This window comes from Monodelphis domestica, chromosome 6, assembly GCF_027887165.1.
Source record: "Monodelphis domestica isolate mMonDom1 chromosome 6, mMonDom1.pri, whole genome shotgun sequence".
Classification (NCBI taxonomy): Eukaryota; Metazoa; Chordata; class Mammalia; order Didelphimorphia; family Didelphidae; genus Monodelphis; species Monodelphis domestica.
In genome coordinates, this window is record NC_077232.1 from 84,978,401 (window position 1) to 84,994,420 (window position 16,020).

Genomic DNA, 16,020 nt, shown 5'->3' on the forward strand with positions numbered 1-16,020 from the left:
CTCTTTGCCCCATGTACATCCTTAATGTCCTCCCACTTTCTTTTTTCCTAACACTAAACCTGATCTCAGGAAAGACTCTAAGGATTGTCCCGTATTCCTGAGCTCACTTGTCAGGATCCAAGGACTGCTATGGGACTGGGAGGAAGGGAGCAAGTGCTAGTTTTTCCAAAGAAGATTATGAGAGAGAACTCTTTGCCTTTCTACCCCTTTAGGAAGTAGTTGAGTGGTGGTGACGTATGAGATTGGTATTTCTTCTTTAATACTTCAAGGTGCTAAAGAATAGGAGGCTGATAATGGAGGAAGACCTTGAGTTTTTTTGAGTTCTTGAGTTTCTTTATTTGTAAAATGGGATAATAATACTTATCCCACCTAAAACAAAATTTGGTAAGGATAATTTAGAGTTGTGACCTAATCTAAATTTGATTTTTGGTCACCAGGGGATATACCATATAAAATACCCAAATCAGTTTGGAAATATATGGTGGTTTAATCAAAAATAGGGAAGAAATCAAGGAGAAGAGAGAGGAAAAGGTATAGGATTTCGCCCTCCTGGCCTGTGCCAGGCGAGTTATGTGGTCCTTGAAGATTAGAGGCTTTCTCTAAGAGGGTAGTGTTTGGAAGGTAAAGGAGAGAAAAATCAGCCTAATTCTGAGAGATCTCATAGAAGAACCTCACTGAACTAGGTTACTTGGCTTCCTCCAGTATGGTATCAAGGAAAATTCACCGCTAAAACCAGACAATAATAGCCGCCACACCAAGATGCTGACACGCTCAGCCAGCTGCCACCAGCCACCTCTCCGCCATCAAAGAGGCCTGAGAGAGGAAGTGATGTGAAATATATAGATGGTTTTTACATTACTTTCCTGCATCTCACCTGTACCAATGGTAGCTTAAGCTTGACTTAGGACAGCCCAGGGGTTTGTCAGCTGTTTCTGATTTGTCATTTGCTAGCACATGTCTATCATAGGCCATCCTCCTAGATATTTAATCCTTAATTCTGGGTGTAGACATTCCTGATTTTGTTAGACTAAGTAGGGTGGAGTAATATAAAGTTTACAATTTGTTGTACTGTAATAATTTTGTACATCTTAAAGTCCTATGTAAATGTAAATTCATACCATATAAGGTTCATTAGTAGTTAGAGCAGAAAAGAATGAAAGAAGTCATTTTGTTTTTAGAGATAACAACATTGAGATCCAAAGGTGAGGTCAAATGAAAGGATTTATATTATTTTATATTATATTATATTGTATCACATTATATTATCTTGTTATATTAAATGTATTTTTCTATATCCTGTCATATTGTGCCACATTATGTTATCGCCTTGTATCATATCATCATACCATTTCATTTTCCATTGTAACATTGTATTTGATCTCACCTTATGGTATTATTTTATTGTCGATGGATGTCATACACAGAGGCTGAATGGAAGAAAGAGTCCCTGCAGATAATGAGAGCCTCCAGATATCCCTGTTAGCTGATAAAATTGTGCTGATTTCATCAAACCCTAAAATACTGTATACTACACTTTCAAGGAGATCCATGACCAAGCAGAAGAGATTGCTTTAACGATCTACACAATAAAAACCAAGTGGATGAAGAATGCTTACAGTTCAGACCAATGGTGTCAAACTCAAATAGAAGTAGATGGGGGCCACAAGGGGCCACAAAGTTATTTAGAAAACCGCATTTCAACATCATCTATGTCCAATTCTTTTTATTTATTTTACTAAATATTTCCCAATTATATCTTAAACTGGACAGCTTAGAGAGTACACTGGTAACCACAGTATTGAAAGATCCAGAGAAAGGTTCTAAGTATGAAGGGTGTATTTTCTATAGACATTGACTCTGACATTGGCATCATCTGAGCTGAGATGATATGGACAGTTTTGCATTTTGTACCAGAGTTTGATACCATCAGTCCACTGGATCACAGAAGTATTCTCCCAGTCTCTTATCAATATATAGACTATTTAAAAGCCTCTTTTTGAATCTGCTAATTTCCAACTAGGTTTTCTTCATAATGCTTACTCTGTAATTTATCTGAAAAGAATGAAGAGAAGCAGGGATCACAGCTGGAGAAATAATCCTTCTTCCTTCTACAGCTGCCCATGGAAAACTTTACACTTCTCCCGGGTCCCTGGTTCCGCAGACATAAAATTCGGTGAAAATGAAGACTGGGCCCCATTTCACTTAAGTGATACTGTTGAATAACATTGGAATCTCTGTACTATGACTGGAGAGGCCAGGCCATCCCTGGGAAGGAGATTTGTGACAACCAGCATTAGTGAGAGTGTTTCTGGGTCCCATCCAGTCCTGGAAAGAGTCTGCTGCTAAACTCATCTTGCCTTCTGATCCTGTCAGTCCTTTCCCTGATCTTTAAACCAGGGCTTGCATTCAATTCCAAAGCCAGGGAAAATTGATGAGTCCTATCTAATGAGCTATCAGCATGCTAGAGCCTAGAGCCATCTTATTTATTCTTTCAATGGCCTCAGCCTCAGCCTTCTCATCTATAAAATGGGGGTGCAATTTGTTCACACTAACTACCTCATAGGATTATAGTGACAGAAACACTTTGACATCTTAAAGAGTTATAGTAATAGGAGTTATTGTTTCATTAATTCAGCCAATGTCCTGAGGATTTATGGGGATGTGGAACATAAAATACTATGCTCTTATAAAATGCTACAGGAATATGGGTTGTTCTTCTAATGATGATCCCCTACTATGTGCACCATCCTGTGTTCCTCATGAGAGATCCAAAGATAAGACATGATCCTTGCCCTCATGGATTTTAAAACCTACTGTGTGTGTGTGTGTGTATGTGTTTGTGTGTGTGTGAGGAATAGAAGAAACAGGAACTCAAATAACCATGCTAGCATTTAAGATGTGATAAATGTTACAAGAGAAGGATTACTTCCATTTGTACAGACTCTTTGGCAAACAGCTTCATGGAGGATTTGGAATTTGAACTTGGTCTTGATGATGCTTCAATAGGTTCCTAAAAGGTAGAGCTAGGTCATTTGTCAGCTCTGCCTGTTGGATAGCCATGGCTTCCATCAGAACTTTATTGAATCTTAGCTGTGTGACCTTGAGCATGTCATTTAACCCCACTTGTCTAGCCCTTACCTCTCTTCTGCCTTAGAATTGATACTTAATATTGATTCTAAGATAGATAGTAAGGGATATATATACCTACACACACACACACACACACACACACACACACACACACACACACACAAAGTTTATTGAATATAAGAAAATTTGGCTAAAAGATTAACATCAGTCAGAGAGGACTTGAAGCATAACAGATAAGTAATATTCTCCAATTGGCTGAAAACTATCTAGGCTGAGGAATCTGCCCCTAGATCACAGAGGTTCCAAAGGATAAAGTTAGAATTCTGAGGCAGCTCTTCCAGCTCTAAGGGCAGCCTTCCTTCCACTATAACCACACCTCTCCCAGGTCCATCCTATTCTATGCATTTCCTGTTGCCTTGATTTCCTCTGTACAGTAGGTGAACATCAGCTTTGAATCTAGCTCTGCTGAACTGCTCCTGACTAATTACTTTGTAATTCTGGGTCGCATTCATATAGAGCTCTAAGGTTTTGAAAAGTGGTTTGCAAACCTTAAACCTGAGAGCTTAATAGCTATAAAAGCTTTAAACTGAAAAAGAAAAGCTTATTCAAGAAGGAAAGTTCTAAAAACCACTTGTTAAGTCTTTGGAAATGTGGATAACATAAGATTGCTATGTATTTAAATCACTGTATTGCATATTTTGTCAAAGAGAGATTTTTGCTTTAATAAATTTATGATACTCAAAAAAAATTTTAAAAAAGCTTTAAACTGCACTCAGGTTTTTGGGAGTCCCTGTATTATTGCCTTCTGGTCTCATGATACCCTTGTAGAGTAGGGGTTTTTATCAACATTTTACCGATAAGAAAACTGAATCTCAAAGAAGTGGAGATGAATTTCTGATTAAACAATTACTCTTTTAACTAGGATATGAACCTTAGTTTCCTTCCGCCCTTCCAGCCCAGAGTTCCTGAAACTCTTATGCAAGTATTCACTAATGAACGCCTGTATTTCAGCGTGAACTGAGAGAAAACCCTTCTCTTTTAGTGGGTTGTTTATTTCACAACTGATGATAAGGAAAGCAAATGTTCAATGGTGGAACGGCCACTAGACTTAGAAACAGAAGACATGGGTGTAAATCTTGGCCCTACCATTTATTGCCTTATAAGATTGGGCAAGTCACTTCTCTCTGGGCTTATTTCTTCATATATAAAATGAGGGAGTTGACCTAAATGGTCACGAAGGCCTCTGCCCTAGTATAATAGGAGTTAGTGCTATCAGGAACCATGGAGACCATTTAGTCTGACTCCCATGTTTTAGAGATGAGCAAATTGAAACCAAGAGAGTAGAAGTAAGTTGCCCAAGCTCATGGGCATAGTAGGTACCAAAGTCAGAATTTGAACCCAAGTGCCTAATTCCAAATATGCCAATCTCATGTTGCTTCTTTAGCTTATGAATACATTTTTCTCTATTTTTTAAAAGCATTTTTGTTCATTTATCTTCATGACACTAAAAAAAGGTTGGGGTAGGAAAACTCCCTTTGACTTCACTGACATTTCATCATGATCCAGGCCAAGTAATTTGTAAAATGTCTGTGGTTTTGACCTAATGGCAGCCCCTACCCTGTATATGTACATGTATATTTCTTTAATGTGGGTGACAGAGAACTTTTGAGGGGAGAACAGAATTAGAAGAACAGCCAAACCTCTGGTTAATGGCTCCATTTTATCTTGGTGCCCCAGACATACCTCTGGGCAACTCCCTTCTCTGGACACAGGGCTTACTTATGGCTCCATGACCATGACCATGATTTTGGAGACAGCCACATAGCTCTCAAATTCTAGGTTTTAGCCAGACTTTAGACTACCGCCCCTGATGTAAAGGGAGTCTTCTAACTCTCCTGAAACTCTAGCTTCTTATTCTGCTGGTGCACCATAGATACTCAGACATGTCTCAAATCCCAGTTTGAAAATAACATTTAGCAGGAATTATAATGTCAAAATCTTTAGGGGACATACCAAGATCAAGATTCTATAGACAGATATAGATGTCCCACACAGTATGGCTCCCTGTCCCTGTCCTTCAAGCAAAGTTTGGAAATTGCTTGCAGTGTTGCAAAGAAGATTCTTGGATAATTTGAGGTTGGTCCAGATGGTTTCTCTTGTTTTTTCAACTCTGGGATTCTGTGTTCTGATGTTACTAAATGCCTGTATTATCTACCACCAAAGATGAAATCTTCTCAGGTTCTCCCCATTGGAGTTCACCTTAAGAAATCTGCTTCTCCTCACTTCCAGTGGAGAAAACAAATATGGCACCAGAAGATAAAACCCATGATATAGACACATGGAGTCATCACACATAGAACTTTGATTTGTGGGTTCAAAAATAGCCAAAGATTTATTTACTAATTCATTCAAGATACTCATCAAGATACATCAAGATGTAACATCTTGATGAGGGTGCTCCTTAAGGATTTAGCAACTTTTGCTGATATTATGACATATCATGATCAAGATTCTATAGATAGATATAGATGTCTCTTCTTTTCATCCTCTTTATTCTTTTTCTCCTGGTTTGAGTTACTGCCTCTGTGAAGATGACTTGGATTTCTATTTCCAATTGTAATAATCTCTCTTCTGAGCTCCTGGCCCACATCTTCAATCATCCAAAAGACATTCCACCTCAGTGTTCCAGCGACAATTTAATACTCTCTAAGAATCAAACTGAAGTTATTCAATCCCAACTTCTGGGTAGAAATTCAGATCTATCTTAAAATATTTTAACTCTTCTGTGATCTATGACAGCCTTTTGGATCAATGGAAGATCTCTATTTATATACACTTTAAAATAATATTTTCTTTTCCCGCTATTGCATGTAAAAACAATTTTAATAGTCATTTAAAAAGAAGATTTGACTTCCAAATTCTCTTCCTTCTTCTGACCCTCTCCCTGTCCCTCCCTCCCTCTCTGATTTTCCCCATCCCTGAGACAGGAAGTAATCTGATCTAGATTTTACATGTATATATATATATATATATATATATATATATACTTTTCTGACTGTTGTTGCTATAATCACAGAGATGGGAGTTTAATTGCAAAAGACAAGACTGGAGTAGCTGCTGCTTATATTCCTAAGGAATTCACTTGCCTCTCTCCCACTCTGAGATGGCAAATGGGTAGAATATAAAAGCTGGGGAACCTTAAGCTTTTGGGCTGGTATTCACTACACTGGCCCTTGTATTGTGGCTACAGAATGGAATGCATTGGCCAGTAGACGGAGTCAGGTGAGACTTCTCTGTGGTCAAGCAATGAGGCTCTGGGGAATATGGTTACTTGAGGTGAACCTCCTTATATGTATATATTTGTGTTCCTCTTATGGGTGTTCACAGAAAAGTTTTGAGCATTGGGTTATATTCTAAACTGCCTTCAGAGGAGCCTACTCTTAACTTAGACTACAGGTCACTTAGTCTAACTATCTGATTTTAAAGGTAAAGAAACTGAGGCCAACCAGGGTCAAATGACTTTCCCAAAGTCACATAATAAAAGCTAAAGCCAAAATTTGAACTCAAAGCTTCTAACTCCAAATCTTGTGCTCTTGTCTCCTGATTCATTCCGCTTCAGGGCAGAGCACACAGGAGCCTTAGCAATGCTTTTTTTTTTTTTAACTTAAAAAGGGTTGCAAATTTCAGTTCATTACAAAGCATATCTTTCCAAGAATCCAAGTTTAGATAAAGCATGTTTCCTAACTCCAAGAACTTTAATTTGAGTAATTATTGAATAATTGATAGCTCAATAAATTGAGGAATATGATAGCAACACAGATAAGTAGAATTCATAATAATACATAATCTGGACATCAGGGAGAAGGAAAACAAAAGGTTGCATGAAATTTGAGAGGAAAGGGAAGAATTAGGAAGGACTTCATGAAGGGCCACTGTTGGACTGGGTCTTTAGAAGATGGATAGGAATTCAAGAGACAGAGAATGGGAAGAGGTAGAAGGTATAAGTCTTGGCTTAAGGGAAGTATGAACAAAAGCACAAAGTGTGTTTTCACAGGCTGGAGTAAAAAGAAGGTGGAAAAGAACAATATACAATAAGGCTGGAAAAGTAGGGTCATACCAGGTTGTAGAGAGCTTCAAACACCATGCTAATGACATTGCACTTTATTTAGTAGACAATAGGGATTTTTAAAACAATTTAAATAATGATGATGATGATGATGATAATGATAGCTTACAGTTAACATTTGAGAAACAGAATAGCATAGTGGGTAGAAACCAGGTTTCAGAGTCAGGTGAATACTGACCCTGGGAAAGTCACTTAATTTTTCAGTGCTCAAGCTCTGGGCCACTCCTAAGATTATAAATGGCAGAGGGGGTGATTATCTGTATTGGAAGAGGAGTTTTCTTCACTTAGGACTTCCCTCTGTCAGTGAAATCTTAAGTCTAGTCCCTATCCCTAAAATTTCTATAGAACATTAAGGTTTGCAAAGTGCTTTATATATCTTATCTTGTTTGATCCTCACAACAACTCTTCAGATAGATGATATTATTATCTCCATTTTACAAATGAGGAAACTGAGACTGAGAGATGTCAAATGACTTTTCTTGGCCTATACAACTAGACAGAGTCTGAGATAGGATGTGAACTTTGGTCTTCTTAATTCTCCATGAGGTTGGCTTCATATAATAGAGTGACAATGGTTATGAAGTATGAAATAGATCAGGGAGAAAGTAGATGTTGGAAGATTTGTTAATAATTCATTGTAGAATATTTCTTAGCTATGTAACCCTGGGCAAGTCACTTGAACCCATTTGCCTAGCCCTTACCATTCTTTGGTCTCTGAACTTGTATACAACATTAATTCTAAGGCATAAGGTAAAAGTTTAAAAAATAAATAAACCATTGCCAAGAGCAGCTAGATTGCTCAGTGGGTAGAGAGCCGAATCTGGAGATAGGACATCCTGGGTTCAAAGCTGGTTTGAGACACTTCCTAGTTGTATCACTCCAGGCAAGTCACTTAACCTCAGTTGCTAGCCTTTACCACTCCTGCTTTAGAAGTAATATTTAGTAGGATTCAGGTGGGGGGGAGGAGAGGAGGAGGAGGAGGAGGAGGAGGAGGAGGAGGAGGAGGAGAAGAAGAAGAAGAAGAAGAAGAAGAAGAAGAAGAAGAAGAAGAAGAAGAAGAAGAAGAAGAAGAAGAAGAAGAAGAAGGAGGAGGAGGAGGAGGAGGAGGAGGAGGAGGAGGAGGAGGAGGAGGAGGAGGAGGAGGAGGAGGAGGAGGAGAAGAAGAAGAAGAAGAAGAAGAAGAAGAAGAAGAAGAAGAAGAAGAAGAAGAAAAGGAAGGAAGATCATTTCAATAGTTTAGGTCATTGGTAATCAGACCTATTTCAGGGTAATGATTATAATAATTAAGAGGAGAAGATGAATTTGAGAGATATTATCAAGGTGGAATTGATTGGACCTGAGAATGAATTAGATCTGAGAGATGAAGAGAGGAATGAGTTAATGGTTATTAAGTTATTAAACTTGGCAAAGTAAGGTTGACAAATGATTGTGGCTCAGACAGGAATAGTGAAACCTCTATGTTCAAATGTTTAAAGGAAGAGAAATCAATTCTGCCACATGGAAGAGAAATCACATTGATTTTCCTTGGCCCCAGAGAGCAGACTATGAATCAATAAATGGAAACTATAAGGAGGCAAATCTAATTTTACTATAAGGACTATTTTTCTAAGAACCAAGGCTGTCCTATAATAGAAGGGCCTATTTGGAGTTGTTGTTAGGGAGCTCCCCATTACCAAGAGTGATCAAGCCAAAATTGGAAAACTGCCTGGGCATGTTGTAGATTGGATTCATATTCAGTTAAATCAACATTTATTTTGTGAAGATTGGATTGAGCTCTCCCCTGATTGTAACAATGAAGGTACCTAGCTCTTCCTTTATTGGGAAGATTAAATTGTATTCCAGTCTATTTTTAGATTTTAATACCCAAAAGGTGGTCACTCAGTATTTGAAGTATATCTACCCATTTTAACTACAAAAAGGTGTTAACTAACTACAAAAGGTGAACTCACCAAAAAAGGTGTTAAGTAACCAGAAAAGGTATAATCTAACCAAAGAAAGTATGCACTAAAGAGTAAGCAGTCCTGGAGAGGAGCATCTGCTGTGATTGGTAGACCTGAAATTTAGGGGAGGTGACACAACAAGAAGATCTTTAAAAAGAGGACCAGAGGCCAGAAGAGGATATATTTGATTTGAGTTAGATTGAAGAACTCTCACTTGGAGGAGAGACTAGAAGATGGACACTGGGACTTGGCTGTGGAACTGAACCCCTGGAGGAGCTCTTTCAGGAGACCTCAGACTGCTTTCCTTTTAGATGGTCACTGGTGGCTAGTGAAAGGCTGACTTAGTAACCCTACCTTTCTTGAAACCTCCAAGAAAGGCCCATCTTGAGACTTTTTTTCCCTGATTAGGAGCCTTAGAATTTCTACCTGGCTTAGAGGAAGCCGGAGTTGTCTCTCTCTGTCTCTGTCTCTGTCTCTGTCTCTGTCTCTGTCTCTGTCTCTGTCTCTCTCTCTCTCTCTCTCTCTCTCTCTCTCTCTCTCTCTTTCTCTCATTGCTTAATATCGTCCCTCTATTGTAAATAAAACTACCATAAATTACATTTTACTTTAGATATTCATTTTGGGATTTAGAAATTAAATCCCTGGTGACCACCTAACAAAACCACCAATTAATATATTCAGAGTTCAACCACGCAGTAAAAATTAACAATTTTTATTGGAAGTTGCCTATAGAGTTAGGTACTAGGGGAGTTATCATTATCAATAAAACATGGTCCAGTAAGTTCATAATTTTTTGAGAGAAATGGAGGATATGTGAGTACTTAGGCCTCTTCCTTCCCTGTCTAGGATTTCAGGATTTCTCTCCTCTAGGTAATTTGGCTATTGAAACCAGGACTGATCTTGGGGCCAAGGGATATGGCTTTCATTATCAACTCCAATACTTTCTGGGTTTCAGTTTTTTTTTTCATCTGTTAAATGACCAGGCTATACTTTGTGATCTTAAAAGTCACTTCCAGTTCTAATCACATGGATGACTACGTGACTTACCAATTGTACATTATAAATGTTTATTGAATTGAGTTGAATTGGAAGACCTTTGACAAGTCATTTTTCCTCTGTGTGGCTCATTTTCTTTAACAGTAAAAGAGGGATAATAGACATTCCACTATTTGCCTCTCAAGGCAGTTGTGAGGAAAACAACTCTCTCTAACCCTGAAAATATGATAGAAATGTGAATTTCAATCCTGTGATTTTATCACACAATGTTCAGTTAGAAAGAGTCACTGACTCTTCTGTGGGTAGGCAAAAAACAAAGGACTCGGGGGCACAAATTAGGGTGTGTTTGGAATCTTGGAGTAGGAGATTGGTAGAGGGATGTTTAATTGAAAGGCAAAAGCTTGTGCTGGCAAAGAGAATTTAGAGGATAGTTCTTGTATCGGGACACAGAAGAATAGGGGGATGACTTAGGGACAAAATAAGAAGGAAACCAGTATGAAACAGAAATACTAGGGAGAAAGAATAAAGAACAGGCCACAGGAAGATGGAGGAAATATCTTGACACCAATTTTTTTTATTGTATTAAGTCACTATAAGGGGTGGGGCCTTGTGGTATACTAGGTTAGGAGTTGGGAGAGACCTAGGTATGGATTATACTTCTGAGACTTCTTGTATAGCAATAAGCCTATTAGTTACTCTCTCTGAGCCTTGGGTTCTTTATTTGTAAAACCAAGACAATAATACCTGTAGAAGGGGCAACTAGGTAGCTCAGTGGATTAAAAGCCAGGCTTAGAGACAGGAGGTCCTGGGTTCAAATCTAATCTCATATACTTCCTAGCTGTGTGACCCTGAACAAGTCACTTAACCCCCATTGCCTAGCCCTTACCATTCTTCTGGCTTGGAACCAATACACAGTATTGATGCTAAGATAGAAGGTAAGAATTAAAAAATAATACCTTCTTAGGATTATCATGATGGTCAAATGAGATAATGCATATGAAGAACTTAGCAAATGAATATATATGTGAATATATCAGTTATTATATACTCTCAAGGGCTATAGCCCCCAAGCAATGGGCATATTCCCCTTTTCTCTTTCCCCCTATTTTCCCTTTCCTACCATTGTGAAGTCAATGTGTGCTAGCATTGACTGATGCTATGGTTATGCCTTTGAAGTACAAACATAAGTTTAACAAAGTGACTTGGATATAATAATTTCTCTCAGAACCTATAAGCTTCACAGATCTAATGAGAAAAGCAGCTATTTATGGTGTGAAAATTAGAGTGCTGAGGGGAGTGAACTAAGCTGGGTGGGTTATCCTAGTAAAGACCCACATCAGTTGGGACCTTCTGCCATCTTGGTCCATGATTGATGCTCTTGCTCTAATCTTGACCAAATAAATAAGATGACTGGCTGGCTGTTTATCAGGACTTGGAGGAGGGCAGGTTGAGTTAAAATAAACTAGTCACAGACTTTATTTGGTATGAATTATTTAGTGGCAGTCAGTTGGAAAGTTTCCAGCAAGAAGGAAACCAGCCAAGTCTTAGGAATAATGTATTTCATAGTCTCCCAGAATGTCAGAATTGGAACAGGCTTTAGAATACATAACATAAGAGTGTCAGAGTTAGGAGGAACCTTAGAACGTGAAATGCCATTGGAACTGGAAGGAACCTTAGAACATGAATATGGCTGTCCTTCATTCTTGAAAAGGACCAAAATGAAATCATAATGTTGGGGACAGTGTACAGTGTGTCTGACCATAACTGATTAGACCAATACAAGCTCAAAGGGCTCTACCACAGGCCAGGTACAGATAGTCCATATGAACATTTGGGATCGAGATGTCTCTAAATTTGTGCATCTCACATTTCTTTGTAGCTTCTATAACTCTGTTTTGCTTATAGAGTATAGCACTTTCTTTGAGATAGGTATAACATGCTGTACAGTCCTGTGCCAGGGTCTCCTATGTCTCACAATGGATGCCAAAGTACTTCAGCAAGCTCTTTGGAGTGTTCTTGTAACTATCAATGTGCAGACAAACTTTAACATCTTTGTGTACATCCCTGAAAAATATCCTGCCAACATAAGTGAGCTTAGCCACAACAAAAAATTCCTCCATTTGCTAAAGCCAATTGTCCTACATATGGATGGTATGGTGCTGGCTGGTGGAGAGCCACTGTTTTCTTGGCATTAATTGTCAGGTCAAAATTAGCACAAGCAGCAGAAAAATCAATCTATATACTCTGTTGCATCCCAGCCGGAAAGGCTGCGTTGAGTGCATAATCATTTGTGAACAAAAAGTCCCACACTGATTCTGCCACCACTTTAGTCTTGCCTTGTAGCCTATTTAAGTTTTAACTATTTTACTATTTTATTTTTAACCTTAGAACATAGAATGCCTTTGGAGCTTGGAGAGATCTTAAGACAGTGATGACAAACCTATGGCACAGGTGTCAAAGATGGTGCTCAGAACTCTCTCTGTGGGCAGGTGGCCACCCCCCCCATTTCATTACTATAAAGGCAGAGGGACTTGGGCGAAGCTGCTCCCTTCTCCCCTCTTCACTGTGCCTGATGATATTTTTTCACTTTACCCACCCCTCTTTCCAGCAGCCCAATGGGAGCACTTTCTCCCTTCTCTGTATGGGGTTTGGGGGGACAGGGCATCCTGGCACTCAGTGGGGAGAGGGGCATAACACCTGGTCTCTGGGGGGGGGGTTGTCATAGCACTTGGTCTCAGGGGGTAGGGTAGAAGTGAGGCCTGGCACTATGCCTCTAAAAGGTTCACCATAAATGCCTTATGACATAGAATGCTATGGTAGCTGGAAAGGATCTTCTACCATAGGCTGCCATTAGAACTGGAAGGGACCTTAGAACATGGACCATAGAATTTAATCAGAACTAAAATGACTGATAGATTGTACCAGGAGCTGCAAGGGACTTTAAACCATCAAATACAGAATATCAAAGTTGGAAGGAAACCTGGCTTCCATCTGATGCTTTTACTATTGTGCCATACTTTTTATCCACCATCTTAAAAAAACTTGGGGTTGCTGAGGATCTTCCTCAGTGTCTTTCCATCAGAGTTAAAGATCAGGTGCAAAGTCACAATTTTTAAGCCTTCCACTGCTTGAATTTTAAAAAATGACCACATAACCCATGACTTCGATCCAAATCCATTTTTAGACTTGATTAAGTTTTAAAAACAAAAATATTATCAAGACAATGGCCAGTTTGGATTTCATCCACTCAAATACTCTGTTAAATGATGAAAAGCTAAAAATATAAAATTTTAAATGAAAAAAAACTCTTGGCCACTCTTTTAACATGTAAACGATGCCAGATTTTGGTTTACTGACCTTGTATGTTCCTTATGAGCCACAATTCCTCAGAGAATTCATTAGTATTATTATTATCAACTTCTCTGAATCTCGTTTTCCTCATTTGTAAAAGAAGATAAATAACCCCAACTCATGCTTGCAGAGTTCTTGGAAGGAATAAATTAATTTATGTATAGAGTTTATTTGTTTAACTATGAATTCTCATTGTCACTACAATTACTATTAATAATAGCCATCATTATTTCTCTGTTATTTTGAAGTCAGCAAAGCATTGCCCTCACAACCAACCTGTGAGGTAGGTGGTACAGGTGTGATTATTTCTTTTTTAACAGATGAAGAGGCTGAAGCTTGGAGAGGAAGCTTGTCCAACCTCATGTACATTAACATTAACTTTGATTCATTGAACACATATTAAGTACCTACTGTGTGTTCAGCATTGATGAGTTGAGGAACTGGACCTTGAACCCATGCCTTCTGACTCCTAAGTCCAGTTCTATTTCTCCTACACTACAAAAGATCAGGGTGACAATTTTATGGAAGATGGACTGGTGGGAATGTGAGTGTGAGGTGACAGAAACAAGAACAAGATAGCATGAAGGACAAAGCAGATAAAAGGGGATTTGCAAAGAAAAAATAAATAAGACTTGGGGATTAGCTGCATGTGTGGGGATAAAGGAAGGATGGTCCAAGATGACTCCAAGTCTTCAGGTCTAAGGCAGTCCGTCAATAAATATTTATTAAATTCTTACTATTTGTCAGGTTCCTAGGAGAAAGGTGGTTCCTCTATCAGAAATTGGAGAGTTGGTAAGGCAAGTAGTCTTATGGAGGGAAAAGAGGGAGTTCAGATTCTAGACACATTGAGTTTGGAATAGTAAGACCACACAAGTGCAGATGACTAGGGCACAGTTGGAAATATGGACCTGAAGTAAAGACTAGAGATAAAGATTTAGATCCATCAGCAGAGAGTTCATAACCCAAATCACACAAGTGGATGAGGTTTTTGTAGGACAAAAAAGAAAGAGAAACAGATGGGTCTAAGACTGGACATTGGACTGGCTGAGGTTCAGCAGGAGTCAAGAAGGAATAGAATCTAGGACATGGGGTGGAAGGGATAGCTTGAGGAAGGATGGATATTCTTCATTTGATACTAAGAGATGGATAAAATGTGCTGATCTTGGTACTCAAAAGAACTTTCATCATTTGATCATAAATTTAGAGTTGGAAAGGACACTTAAAGGTCTTAAATCCAACCCCCTTATTTTACAGAAGAGCAAATTAAGACTCAGAAAGGTTAGGTGACTTAGCCAGGATCACACAACTAGTAAATGTCAGAGTCAAGATTTTTGAACTCTGTCATTCTCAACTACTCCAAGTCCAACTCTCTACCACTATACCATGAAGCCTTTGAATAGTGTACCTAAAATGCTTTGCTGACCTCTATATGAATGCTAATTACTTCATGAGTAGTCTTCCTAATAAGTTTCCCTAGCACCTAACTCTTTACCGGTTTTTGCTTTCTTGTAGTTGAGTCAACATCCTGGTTTCTACCTCTCTCCTGATCAGCAGCTTAGGTGGGTGTAGGAAGAAATAAAATTTTCTTTCAATTATTTCCATAGCAACCACATCAGCTGCATCTGTTGTCTGTTGGAAACTTTTCTTTGTCTCTTTCTATGTACAACTATTGAGAGATGCTGTACTTTATTGTGGGTAGCATAAAGGATTTTTCAGGGTAATTTTGACTCTCTGTGATTTTCTTCTTATACACAGCCTTTAGAAAATATTCCCTGGCTAAGATGAGAGTCCACTGCTGGTTTTTCCAAAGCAATTTTACTAGCTAGAGACCTTTTGCAAATGGTGAAACTTGCTTGCCTTTCCAATGGTGACCAAGTCTTCCAATGTTTGTTATCATGGTTATGTTTTCACTTATCTTTTAGTGGGAATGCTGAGACTTTTGCAGGAACTGTTTTAGTCACTCTCCCAGATATGAACATGGAGAACAACAGCTTCGTCTTGGCTTTGGGAAGGCTTTATTTTGCAACACACTCTTGCCAGTTCCTTTGCTTGATGGGAATTATTTGTTCTCCTTACAGCTGCTGCCACAGCTGTTCACTCCAGAGGGAGAAAGGTAATCCCAGGGCTTGCGGCTGTTGCTGATAAATGACTACAGCAATTAGAGGTAACATCTAACCTGATTAGTTTGCAAGATAACAGAATTTCAGTGTTTATTTATTAGTTGAGGCACTGTTGTGGGGAGAGTGAGGACCTCTGGGGCTATGGAGATAGATGAGGTTAGAGGGATGTCCGTTCAGGGTTTGGGACATCTTTCCTCAATTGCTCCTTTAGCACAGGAATTGCTGGGATCTGTTGATCACATTAGCCTTTCCACCAGGGTATTTCAGAGAACTAGACCATGGAAAGGGAGTTGGCGTGTCTGGAATCAGATTATCCTCTAAATGGTAAAGAATGGAGAGAGTAGAGAGTAGTCCTAGTTGCAGGGGAGAACAGGCAGTCAGGAGGACTCATAGAGCT